General features: G+C 49.4%; 1 pseudogene; it reads right to left on the minus strand.

Annotated features, from left to right (window-relative positions):
• Positions 1-5,173: 5,173 nt before the first annotated feature.
• LOC121531210 lies at positions 5,174-12,116 on the minus strand (annotated as a pseudogene).
• Between the last annotated feature and the right edge of the window lie 25 nt (positions 12,117-12,141).

Raw genomic sequence — 12,141 nt, forward strand, 5'->3', positions numbered from 1 at the left:
TCTCTGGCCCCCTCCCAGTTAGGGGGAGTGACGAGCTCTACAGCAGAGTCTCAGCACTCAATCGCTGGTTGAAAACTGTTTTCTGCCCCTCCCAAAAGATAGAATTTGTAGATAATTGGCCCTCTTTCTGGGACTCACCCACAAACAGGACCAAGCCTGACCTGCTGAGGAGTAACGGACTCCATCCTAGCTGGAGGGGTGCTCTCATCTTATCTACCAACATAGATAGGGCTCTAACTCCTCTAGCCCCACAGTGAAATAGGGTGCAGGCCAGGCAGCAGGCTGTTAGCCAACCTGCCAGCTTAGTGGAGTCTGCCAATAGCACAGTCAGTGTAGTCAGCTTAGCCATACCCATTGAGACTGTGTCTGTGCCTCGACCTAGGTTGGGCAAAACTAAACATGGCGGTGTTCGCCTTAGCAATCTTATTAGGATAAAGACCTCCTCCATTCCTGCCATTATTGAAAGAGATCGTGATACCTCACATCTCAAAATAGGGTTACTTAATGTTAGATCCCCTCACTTCAAAGGCAGTCATAGTCAATGAACTAATCACTGATCATAATCTTGATGTGATTGGCCTGACTGAAACATGGCTTAAGCCTGATGAATTTGCTGTGTTAAATGAGGCCTCACCTCCTGGTTACACTAGTGACCATATTCCCCGTGCATCCCGCAAAGGCGGAGGTGTTGCTAACATTTACGATAGCAAATTTCAATTTACAAAAAAAAATATGGCGTTTTTCGTCTTTTGAGCTTCTAGTCATGAAATCTATGCAGCCTACTCAATCACTTTTTATAGCTACTGTTTACAGGCCTCCTGGGCCATATACAGCGTTCCTCTCTGAGTTTCCTGAATTCCTATCAGACCTTGTAGTCATAGCAGATCATATTCTAATTTTTGGTGATTTTAATATTCACATGGAGAAGTCCACAGACCCACTCCAAAAGTCTTTCGGAGCCATCATCGACTCAGTGGGTTTTGTCCAACATGTCTCTGGACCTACTCACTGCCACAGTCATACTCTGGACCTAGTTTTGTCCCATGGAATAAATGTTGTAGATCTTAATGTTTTTCCACAAAAATCCTGGACTATCGGACCACCATTTTATTACGTTTGCAATCGCAACAAATAATCTGCTCAGACCCCAACCAAGGAGCATCAAAAAGTCGTGCTATAAATTCTCCAGACAACACAAAAATTCCTTGATGCCCTTCCAGACTCCTTCTGCCTACCCAAGGACGTCAGAGGACAAAAATCAGTTAACCACTTAACTGAGGAACTCAATTTAACCTTGCGCAATACCCTAGATGCAGTTGCACCCCTAAAAACGAAAAACATTTGTCATAAGAAACTAGCTCCCTGGTATACAGAAAATACCCGAGCTTTGAAGCAAGCTTCCAGGAAATTGGAACGGAAATGGCGCCACACCAAACTGGAAGTCTTCCGACTAGCTTGGAAAGACAGTACCGTGCAGTACCGAAGAGCCCTCACTGCTGCTCGATCATCCTACTTTTCCAACTTAATCGAGGAAAATAAGAACAATCCAAAATTTCTTTTTGATACTGTTGCAAAGCTAACCTAAAAAGCAGCATTCCCCAAGAGAGGATGGCTTTCACTTCAGCAGTAATAAATTCATGAACTTCTTTGAGGAAAAGATCATGACCATTAGAAAGCAAATTACGGACTCCTCTTTGAATCTGCGTATTCCTCCAGGGCTTAGCTGTCCTGGATCTGCACAGCTCTGCGAGGGCCTGGGATCGGGAGAGACACTTAAGTGTTTTAGTACTATATCTCTTGACACAATGATGAAAATAATCATGGCCTCTAAACCTTCAAGCTGCATACTGGAACCTATTCCTACTAAACTGCTGAAGGAGCTGCTTCCTGTGCTTGGCCCTCCTATATTGAACTTAATAAACAGCTCTCTATCCACCGGATGTGTACCAAACTCACTAAAAGTGGCAGTGATAAAGCCTCTCTTGAAAAAGCCAAACCTTGACCCGGAAAATATAAAAAACTATCGGCCTATATCGAATCTTCCATTCCTCTCAAAAATTTTAGAAAAAGCTGTTGCGCAGCAACCTCACTGCCATTCTGAAGACAAACAATGTATACGAAATGCTTCAGTCTGGTTTTAGACCCCATCATAGCACTGAGACTGCACTTGTGAAGGTGGTAAATGACCTTTTAATGGCGTCAGACCGAGGCTCTGCATCTGTCCTCGTGCTACTAGACCTTAGTGCTGCCTTTGACACTATCGATCACCACATTCTTTTGGAGAGACTGGAAACCCAAATTGGTCTACACGGACAAGTTCTGGCCTGGTTTAGATCTTACCTGTCGGAAAGATATCAGTTTGTCTCTGTGAATGGTCTGTCCTCCGACAAATCAACTGTACATTTCGGTGTTCCTCAAGGTTCCGTTTTAGGACCACTATTGTTTTCACTATATATTTTACCTCTTGGGGATGTTATTCGAAAACATAATGTTAACTTTCACTGCTATGCGGATGACACACAGCTGTACATTTCAATGAAACATGGTGAAGCCCCCAAAAATTGCCCTCGCTAGAAGCCTGTGTTTCAGACATAAGGAAGTGGATGGCTGAAAACTTTCTACTTTTAAACTCGGACAAAACAGAGATGCTTGTTCTAGGTCCCAAGAAACAAAGAGATCTTCTGTTAAATCTGACAATTCATCTTGATGGTTGTAAAGTCGTCTCAAATAAAACTGTGAAGGACCTCGGCGTTACTCTTGACCCTGATCTCTCTTTTGACGAACATATCAAGACTGTTTCAAGGACAGCTTTTTTCCATCTACGTAACATTGCAAAAATCAGAAATTTTCTGTCCAAAAATGATGCAGAAAAATTAATCCATGCATTTGTTACTTCTAGGTTAGACTACTGCAATGCTCTACTTTCCGGCTACCCGGATAAAGCACTAAATAAACTTCAGTTAGTGCTAAATACGGCTGCTAGAATCCTGACTAGAACCAAGAAATTTGATCATATTACTCCAGTGCTAGCTTCCCTACACTGGCTTCCTGTTAAGGCAAGGGCTGATTTCAAGGTTTTACTGTTAACCTATAAAAGCGTTACATGGGCTTGCTCCTACCTATCTTTCCGAGTTGGTCCTGCCGTACATACCAATACGTACGCTACGGTCACAAGACGCAGAGCCTCCTAATTGTCCCTAGAATTTCTAAGCAAACAGCGGGAGGCAGGGCTTTCTCCTATAGATCTCCATTTTTATGGAACAGTCTGCCTACCCATGTGAGAGACGCAGACTCGGTCTCAACCTTTAAGTCTTTACTGAAGACTTATCTCTTCAGTAGGTCATATGATTGAGTGTAGTCTGGCCCAGGAGTGTGAAGGTGAACGGAAAGGCTCTGGAGCAACGAACAGCCCTTGCTGTCTCTGCCGGGCCGGTTCCCCTCTCTCCACTGGGGTTCTCTGCCTCTAACCCTGTTACAGGGGCTGAGTCACTGGCTTGCTGGTGCTCTTTCATGCCGTCCCTGGGAGGGGTGCGTCACTTGAGTGGGTTGAGTTACTGACGTGATCTTCCTGTCTGGGTTGGCGCCCCCCTTGGTTTGTGCTGTGGTGGAGACCTCTGTGGGCTATACTCGGCCTTGTCTCAGGATTGTAAGTTGGTGGTTGAGGATATCCCTCTAGTGGTGCGGGGCTGTGCTTTGGCAGAGTGGGTGGGGTTATATCCTTCCTGTTTGGCCCTGTCCGGGGTTTCTTCGGATGGGGCCACAGTGTCTCCGGACCGCTCCTGTCTCAGCCTCCAGTATTTATGCTGCAGTAGTTTATGTGTCGGGGGGCTGGGGTTAGTTGGTTATACCTGGAGTACTTCTCCTGTCTTATCCAGTGTCCTGTGTGAATTTAAGTATGCTCTCTCTAATTCTCTCGTTCTCTCTTCTCTCTGAGAACCTGAGCCCTAGGACCATACGTCAGGACTACCGGGCATGCTGACACCTTGCTGTCCCCAGTCCGCCTGGCCTTGCTGCTATTCCAGTTTCAACTGTTCTGCCTGCGGTTATGGAACCCCTACCTGTCCCAGACCTGCTGTTTTCAACTCTTAATGATCGGCTATGAAAAGCCAACTGAGATTTATTCCTGATTATTATTTGACCATGCTTGTCACTTATGAACATTTTTGAACATCTTGGTATGGTTCTGTTATAATCTCCACCCGGCACAGCCAGAAGAGGACTGGCCACCCCTCATAGCCTGGTTCCTCTCTAGGTTTCTTCCTAGGTTTTGGCCTTTCTAGGGAGTTTTTCCTAGCCACCGTGCTTCTACACCTGCATTACTAGCTGTTTGGGGTTTTAGGCTGGGTTTCTGTACAGCACTTCGAGATATTAGCTGATGTACGAAGGGCTATATAAAATAAAATTGATTGATTGATTGATCGCGTCTCACAAAGACACTGCGGTTGGAACCAAAAATCTCAAATTTGGACTCCAGACCAAAGGACACATTTCTACCGGTCTAATGTCCATTGCTCGTGTTTCTTGGCCAAAGCAGGTCTTTTCTTCTTATTGGTGTCCTTCAGTAGTGGTTTCTTTGCAGCAATTCGACCATGAAGGCCTGATTCACACAGTCCCCTCTGAACAGTTGATGATGAAATGTGTCTGTTACTTGAACTCTGTGAAGCATTTATTTGGGCTGCAATTGCTGAGGCTGGTAACTCTAATGAACTTATCCTCTGCAGCAGAGGTAACTCTGGGTCTTCCATTCCTGTGGCGGTCCTCATGAGAGCCAGTTTCATCATAGCGCTTGATGGTTTTTGCGACTGCACTTGAAGAAACTTTCCAAAGTTCTTGAAATGTTCCGTATTGACTGACCTTCATGTCTTAAAGTAATGATGGACTGTTGTTTCTCTTTGCTTATTTGAGCTGTTCTTGCTATAATATGGACTTGGTCTTTTACCAAATAGGGCTATCTTCTGTATACCCTGGAATGAGTAGGGTTGTCCAAACCTTTGACTGGTACTGTACATCACTATTGATGATACAACACAAATATATACAAATCACTTGAATGAGCTTGATGGGTCATGTTTTGACATTGTTACTGTATATGTAACAACATCAGTTACCCTCAGTGTAAAGTAATGTATGAACTTGATTCATTATTTGTCCTGGAGCTCCGTGGCTTAGAGGCTCAGCTCGCTGTTGGTTTGTCCCAGGATCCATGCACTCGCCTGCAGCCCCTGAACCTCTGTCTCCCTGAGTACACCTCCTCTATCCCACACATGCCCTGGGAAACACACACACACACGAACGCACACACAGAGAATACATAATCACAATACACACAACATGTAAAAACATAAAACGATTAACACCGTAATATTTTTCTACACGCTCTTTGCAGGTCTACCTACCTTGACGAGGGTGGACACAGGGTGAATGGTGCGGAGGTTCTTCGGTATAACCTGTGCTGCTGGACACACTCGGACCAATGACCCAGGAGGTGTGCCCCTTCAGCCGGATCACCTCATAAGCACTTAAGAGACATTTTCCACTGCTTTCGAGTTCAACATTTCTGTGTGTGTATACATACTCAAGATAATACTGACTTGCTCTAACTGTAATCTATGCCCCTGTTTCTAGAGATCAAGTGGTGATACACATTTACTTGTGACAAGGACAATGCTGATCTTTAATACCTGTCTATGACTGCCTGGTGTACATCTGCCCAGCCCTCTGAATCCTGCCCAGCCTCCAGCTCTCTGGTGATGCTCTCCAGATGGACCCCAGCCGCATTGGCCCCACTCCACACCGCTACTGTGTGGTCAGAAGAGGAAACAACAATTACAATATGATTACCAAATCACGAATGAATGAACTAACCCCCTAAGTGTTCATTATGCATTCCAGAAGTATTTAATTGGTCCGGTTAAATTCAATGTGTGTTCAACCGTTTAATGTTCCTTTGATTGTTCAGATCAATAATATTTTTGCATGGATTGATTGTGATGCTGTTTTTGACATGATACAGGGGAGTGTCTCACCACTGGAGTCCCCGTGCTCTCCTATGATGTGTCTGTGGACAATGCTAGGGTGGATCTGCAGTCTCTCTCCGTCAGGTAGCGGAACCGTGCTGAGTCCAGATTGGTTCCGCTGACCCTCTCCTGAGGGAACCCACTCAGCTACCAGGCCACATAGGTCAGCACATCCACTGGAGTGCCACAGAGTACAGTACCACCGGGTTAGCAACCAGCCAGGGTTAGAAACAAATATATACATGTTCAATTACTATTGGACAGGGTTTATCCACGCTAGGAATAAACATTTACATAGGGAAAAGGAGTCATATAACTAACTAAGTTTGACTTGACTCGTCTCATCAGTCTGATAATATCCTACTCACTTCTCCCTATACTAATATAAGAAGTGGCCATGGTATAGTGAGTTACTAGGGTTGGATACGACCAGGAGGATGGTGTCAGGGCTGTGCTGGGCCAGTGGAGGGACGATCTGCTTCAACACCTAAATGTTCCTCTGGACCAGATCCAGACGACTCTCCCCCTGCCTCTGACGCACCCAGTAATGACGCACAGCTTGGAGTTGGCTGTGTCTGAGTAGTCTAAGTCTCCAAATTTGTACATCTAGGGATTTCATAGTTTGTCACTCTGGACACATTTTCCCACAAGAGTTTGAAATGCAAAAAGCATTTATAGCTGTCACAAGCCGGGTAGAACTCCGGTCTCAGATGTGTAGAGCTGGGGGTACTACCCCTTAGCCACAGAGGAAATGTTGTAGGGGACCCAAATGAAACACCCAAGGCAATACTCCAGGCAAGTAGATTTAATATTCCAAAACAGGAGGCAAAACAAAACAACTCCACGAGGGAGAAAAACAAACTAAAGATAACTTCAACAACTTACTAGGACAGACACGGTGAGACAAAGCAGGAGACACACAGTCGGACGCAATAACCAAGTGAGAAACAAGGGGAAAACACACAGCTAAAATACTCAAGGGGGAAACAAGGCACAGGTGACATAGATAAGCTAATAGGACACATGAGGAAAAACTAAGGCAAAGGGGGAACACAGCTGACCTCTAGAGGCCAGGGAGACAAACAGGGGAAGCAGGAAGCTGACAGGACCCCCTCCTCTAGGGAACGACTCCTGACGTTCCTTCCAGAACACCCTGGCCCCAGGGTGCAAAAATCTCGGATCAACCCTGGGTCCAGGATGTCCCTGGCTGGAACCCAGGAGCGCTCCTCTGGCCCGTAGCCCTCCCAGTCCACCAGATACTGCAGAGGTTCTGGACCCTCCGGGGGAGTCCAGTATCCGGCGGACTGTGTAGGCTGGCTGGCCGTCTATGATCCTGGGAGGTGGCGGGGTCTGTGGGGGGCAAAAGGAGAAGACAAGACAGGTTTGAGGGAGTGACACATGGAAAGTGGGGTTAACTCCTAAGGGAGCGAGGCAGAACTAAACGATACGACACAGGGTTAACCTTTCTAGAAATCGCGGAAAGGGCCGATGTATCTCTGGGAAAGCTTCTTGGATTCGACCCGGAGGGGCAAGTTCTTAGTGGCCAACCAAACTCTCTGACCAGCTCGGAAACTAGGGGGCCGTCCGGCGGTGGCGATTAGCCTGACTTTGAGTATCTCTGGGAGGTCCGAAGGAGGGTACACCTGGCCTTCTTCCAGGTCCGCCTACAGCGTTGGACAAAGCGCTGGGCGAGGGAACACCAACTTGCGCCTCTTCCTCTGGAAACAAAGGAGGGTTGTAACCGAACTGGCATTCGAAGGGGGACAATCCGGTGGCTGAGGACTGGAGGGTGTTGTGGGCATATTCAGCCCAAATGATAGGTGGCCCAAGACGTGGGATTATTGGCCGCCATACACCGCAGGGTGGTCTCCAGATCCTGATTAATCCGTTCCGTCTGGCCATTAGACTCTGGATGGAATCCTGACGATAGGCTGGCTGTGGCCCCAATAAGCCTGCAGAAGGCCCCCAAAACCGGGATCGAGATTGGGGACCTCGGTCAGAGACCACGTCCAGGGAATGCCAAATATCCGGAAGACATGGTTCATGAGGAGCTCAGCAGTCTCCCTTAGCCGAGGGGCAGCTTGGGCAGGGGAATAAACCGGGCAGCCTTAGAGAAACGGTCTACCACCACAAGGATGACGGTGTTGCCCTGGGATAGAGGAAGTCCCGTAACAAAGTCCAGCCGAAAGGTGTGACCATGGCCTTCGAGGAACAGGTAAGGGATGGAGCAGTCCCTGGGGTCGCTGGCGTGTCGACTTTCCTGGTTGCACACAGGGCAGGCCTCAACGTAGACCTGCACGTCCTTCTTGATGGACGGCCACCAAAACCGCCCGTCGGAGGAACTCCAGTGTGCGAGCACTGCCAGGATGGCATGTCAAGGGCGACTCGGACCCCACTGCAAGACGCGGGCCCGAACCAGAGAGAGAACGACAGGCGACCGGCAGGACCACCGCCTGGATCGGGCTCATGGGCAGAGCTTCTCGTACCCCTCTTTCTAGTTCCCACTGAAGAGGTGCGACGATCCTAGACCTCGGAATAATCGATGCCAAGGGCTTCTCTTGTACCTCGGGAGAATAGACTCGAGACAGAGCATCCGGCTTGACGTTCTTGGTGCCAGGTCGGTAAGTCAGGATGAACTGGAATCGATTAAAGAAAAGGGACCATCGTGGCTTGCCGAGGGTTCATCCGCTTAGCCTGTTGGAGATATTCCAGGTTCTTGTGGTCTGTGAGAACCTGGAAAGGGTGCTGAGCCCCCTCAAGCCAATGGCGCCACTCTTCCAAGGCCAGTTTAACCGGCAAGCAACTCTAGATCCCCCACGTGGTAGTTGCGCTCGGCCTCAGACAGGCGGCGAGACATGAAGGCACAAGGGTGTAATCTCCCATCCGCACCCCTCTGTGACAGGACGGCTCCCACCCCCACCTCTGAGGCGTCCACCTCCACCACGAAAGGTCTCTCTGGGTCAGGGGTCACCAGAATCGGAGCAGAAGTGAAGCGGCGCTGAGATCCTCGAAGGCCCCTGCTGCTTCGGACCCCCAGTGAATCTTGGTCCCTCCTCCCTTGGTAAGCGTCGTCAAGGGGGCTACCACCGAGCTGAAATTCTTGATGAACTTCCGATAGAAGTTAGAAAAGCCAATGAACCGTTGAACCTCCTTGACCGTGGCAGGTGTGGGCCAATCGTGGACCGCCTTGACCTTCTTGGGATCCATCTCTAGGTGCCCGGGAGTGACAATAAACCCGAGAAACTGAGTCTGAGAAACGAAATTCACACTTCTCAGGCTTAACGTAGAGGTGATTGTCAAGGAGCCTCTGGAGAACCCGGCTAACATGCCCCTCATGCTCCTTCAGTGACCTCGAGAAGATGAGGATATCGTCCAGGTACACGAAGACGAACAGATTAAGCATATCCCCGGAGAACATCATTAATCAGGGCTTGGAATACTGCGGGGGCATTGGTGAGCCCCGAACGGCATCACCCGATATTCATAGTGTCCCGTGGGCGTGTTGAACGCCGTCTTCCATTCGTCTCTGGCCGGATCCGCACGGATGGTAAGCATCATGAGATCCAGCTTAGTAAAAATGGAAGCCCCCTTGAAGCAGCTCAAAAGCAGTGGCCATAGAGGAAGAGGGTATCGATTCAACCGTGATCTTGTTGAGTCCCCGGTAATCAATACAAGGCCTCAGACCCCCGTCTTTCTTTTCAACAAAAAAGCCCGCCCCAGCCGGGGAAGTAGAGGCATAGATGAGGCCGGCTGCCAAGGACTCCTTAATGTAAGTGTCCATAGCTGCGTGCTCGGGGAGGACAAGGAAAGATCCGACTCTAGGAGGGCAGCACCCCAGGGAGTAGATCAATGGCACAGTCATAAGTGCGATGAGGCGGTAAGGCAGTGGCCCGGGCCTTGCTGAACACTGTTTTGAACCGATGGTAAACACTGGGGACTCGGGAGACGTCAACAGACTCTTGAAACTGGGTACTAGGGGCTGAGGAACTCTGAAGCATGCAGGTGAGTTGGCAAGTGGGACCCCAGCTAAGAATGGTGCCAGTAGGCCAGTCGATCTGGGGATTATGTCTGCATAGCCAAGGGTGACCCAGGATAATAGGATACTCGGGAGAGTCAATGAGATAGAAGGTCTCCTCCTGCTGGTGTTGAGAGATGGTAAGTCGCAGGGGACTGAGTCGCCTCAGTAACTTTTCCTGGTTCAGAGGTCGGCCATCTAAGGCTGCAACTGCCTGGGGTTGAGGAAGTAGTTGGTAGGGATCTTAAGTTCCTTAGCCAAGGTTACATCCATAAAATCACCTCAGTGCACTGGAATCGATCATAGCCTGGACCCGATGCTGGTGGCCCTCCCAGGACAGAGTGGCTGGAATAGCTAGGACCGCGTTAGTAGGAGGAAGAGCTCTAATTTTCCCCATCACAACCCTCCTGTAGCTGGGCGGGGACAGGCGTTTCCGAAAGCTCGGGGCAAGTGGAGCCGGAAGTGGCCGGCAACCCCGCAGTAGAGGCACCGAACCGCTCCCTCATGCGGCGTTCCCTTTCGTTGGAAGAAAGCCTGGAACGGCCTAACTGCATGCTCTCCGGGGAATCTTGGGGCAGTTCAGGAGCCGGGGCAGCTCTGAATGACGGAGTCCAAACAGGAGAACCAGAGCTGCTCAGAGGAACTTGGGACTGAGACACCTGACGGCGAGCCGTTCTCCGCTCTCTTAGACGATTGTCCAGGCGGATGGCCAAGGCTATGAGGGACTCGAGATCTTCAGCTGGTTCACGGGTGGCTAACTCCTCTTGAAGGGGCTCAGATAACCCTCCCTGAAAGCAGACCCTCAGCGCTTCATCATTCCATCCGCTCCTTGCTGCTATGGTTCGGAACTCAATGGCAAAATCTGCCGTGCTTCGGGGGCCCTGACGGAGAGACAGTAGGCGCTTGGAAGCCTCCCGCCCACTGACAGGATTGGATCGAACACCCGATTGAATTCTTCTACAAATGCAGCGTGGAGTCACAACAGGCCTCCTGGGACTGCCACACGCAGAGGCCCAGGCGAGCGCCTTGTCTGAGAGAAGGGGTAATGAGGTAGGCAATCTTGGAACGGTCTGTGGGAAAACTTGAGGGGTTGGAGCTCGAAGGTGAGGGAGCATTGGGTGAGGGAAACCCTGACAAGAGCTTGGATCCCCAGAAAAGGGCTTGGGAGGTGGTAGTCGGGGCTCCGCCAACCGAGAAGGCCTGTCGTCACTGGGAGGGTGACCGGGGGGAAGGGGGAGAACCAAGGAGGCGTTCAAAGAGCTGGTGAAGGGAACTCATCATTTCGGCCAGGAGTTGAGAATGTCTAGCCATCAGCTCCTCTTGTCGGCTGAGAACGGCTTCATGGCGCTGGAAAGAAGCCTCATGTCGAATGATCACCGCCAACAGGTCCTGGGAACTGAGTGTTTCTGGGTCCATGATTGACTTGGTTATTCTGTCACAAGCCGGGTAGAACTCCGGTCTCAGATGTGTAGAGCTGGGGGGTACTACCCCTTAGCCACAGAGGAAATGTTGTAGGACCCAAATGAAACACCCAAGGCAATACTCAGGCAAGTAGATTTAATATTCCAAAACAGGAGGCAAAACAAAACAACTCCACGAGGGAGAAAAACAAACTAAAGATAACTTCAACAACTTACTAGGACAGACACGGTGAGACAAAGCAGGAGACACACAGTCAGGGACGCAATAACCAAGTGAGAAACAAGGGGAAAACACACAGCTAAAATACTCAAGGGGAAACAAGGCACAGGTGACATAGATAAGCTAATAGGACACATGAGGAAAAACTAAGGCAAAAGGGGAACACAGCTGACCTCTAGAGGCCAGGAGACAAACAGGGGAAGCAGGAAGCTGACAATAGCACTGTATTATTTTAAAGGAGTCACCCCACATACACATAAGCATGCGCGCACACACACACACACACACACTGGCACTGAGCCAGGCTATGGCTGACCTCTGGCGGCTGTGATCTTGGAGGTCTTCAGGAAGAGGCTGGCATGCTGCATGTCCAGCACCTCACCATGCAGTTTGTCCTCCACGGCCTCCACCAGGGTGACTTCATCAGCCACACCCTTCACAGCAAGTCACAGGGTAAGTGATAAGCTA

Source organism: Coregonus clupeaformis, unplaced genomic scaffold (genome assembly GCF_020615455.1).
Source record: "Coregonus clupeaformis isolate EN_2021a unplaced genomic scaffold, ASM2061545v1 scaf1845, whole genome shotgun sequence".
NCBI classification, from domain to species: domain Eukaryota; kingdom Metazoa; phylum Chordata; class Actinopteri; order Salmoniformes; family Salmonidae; genus Coregonus; species Coregonus clupeaformis.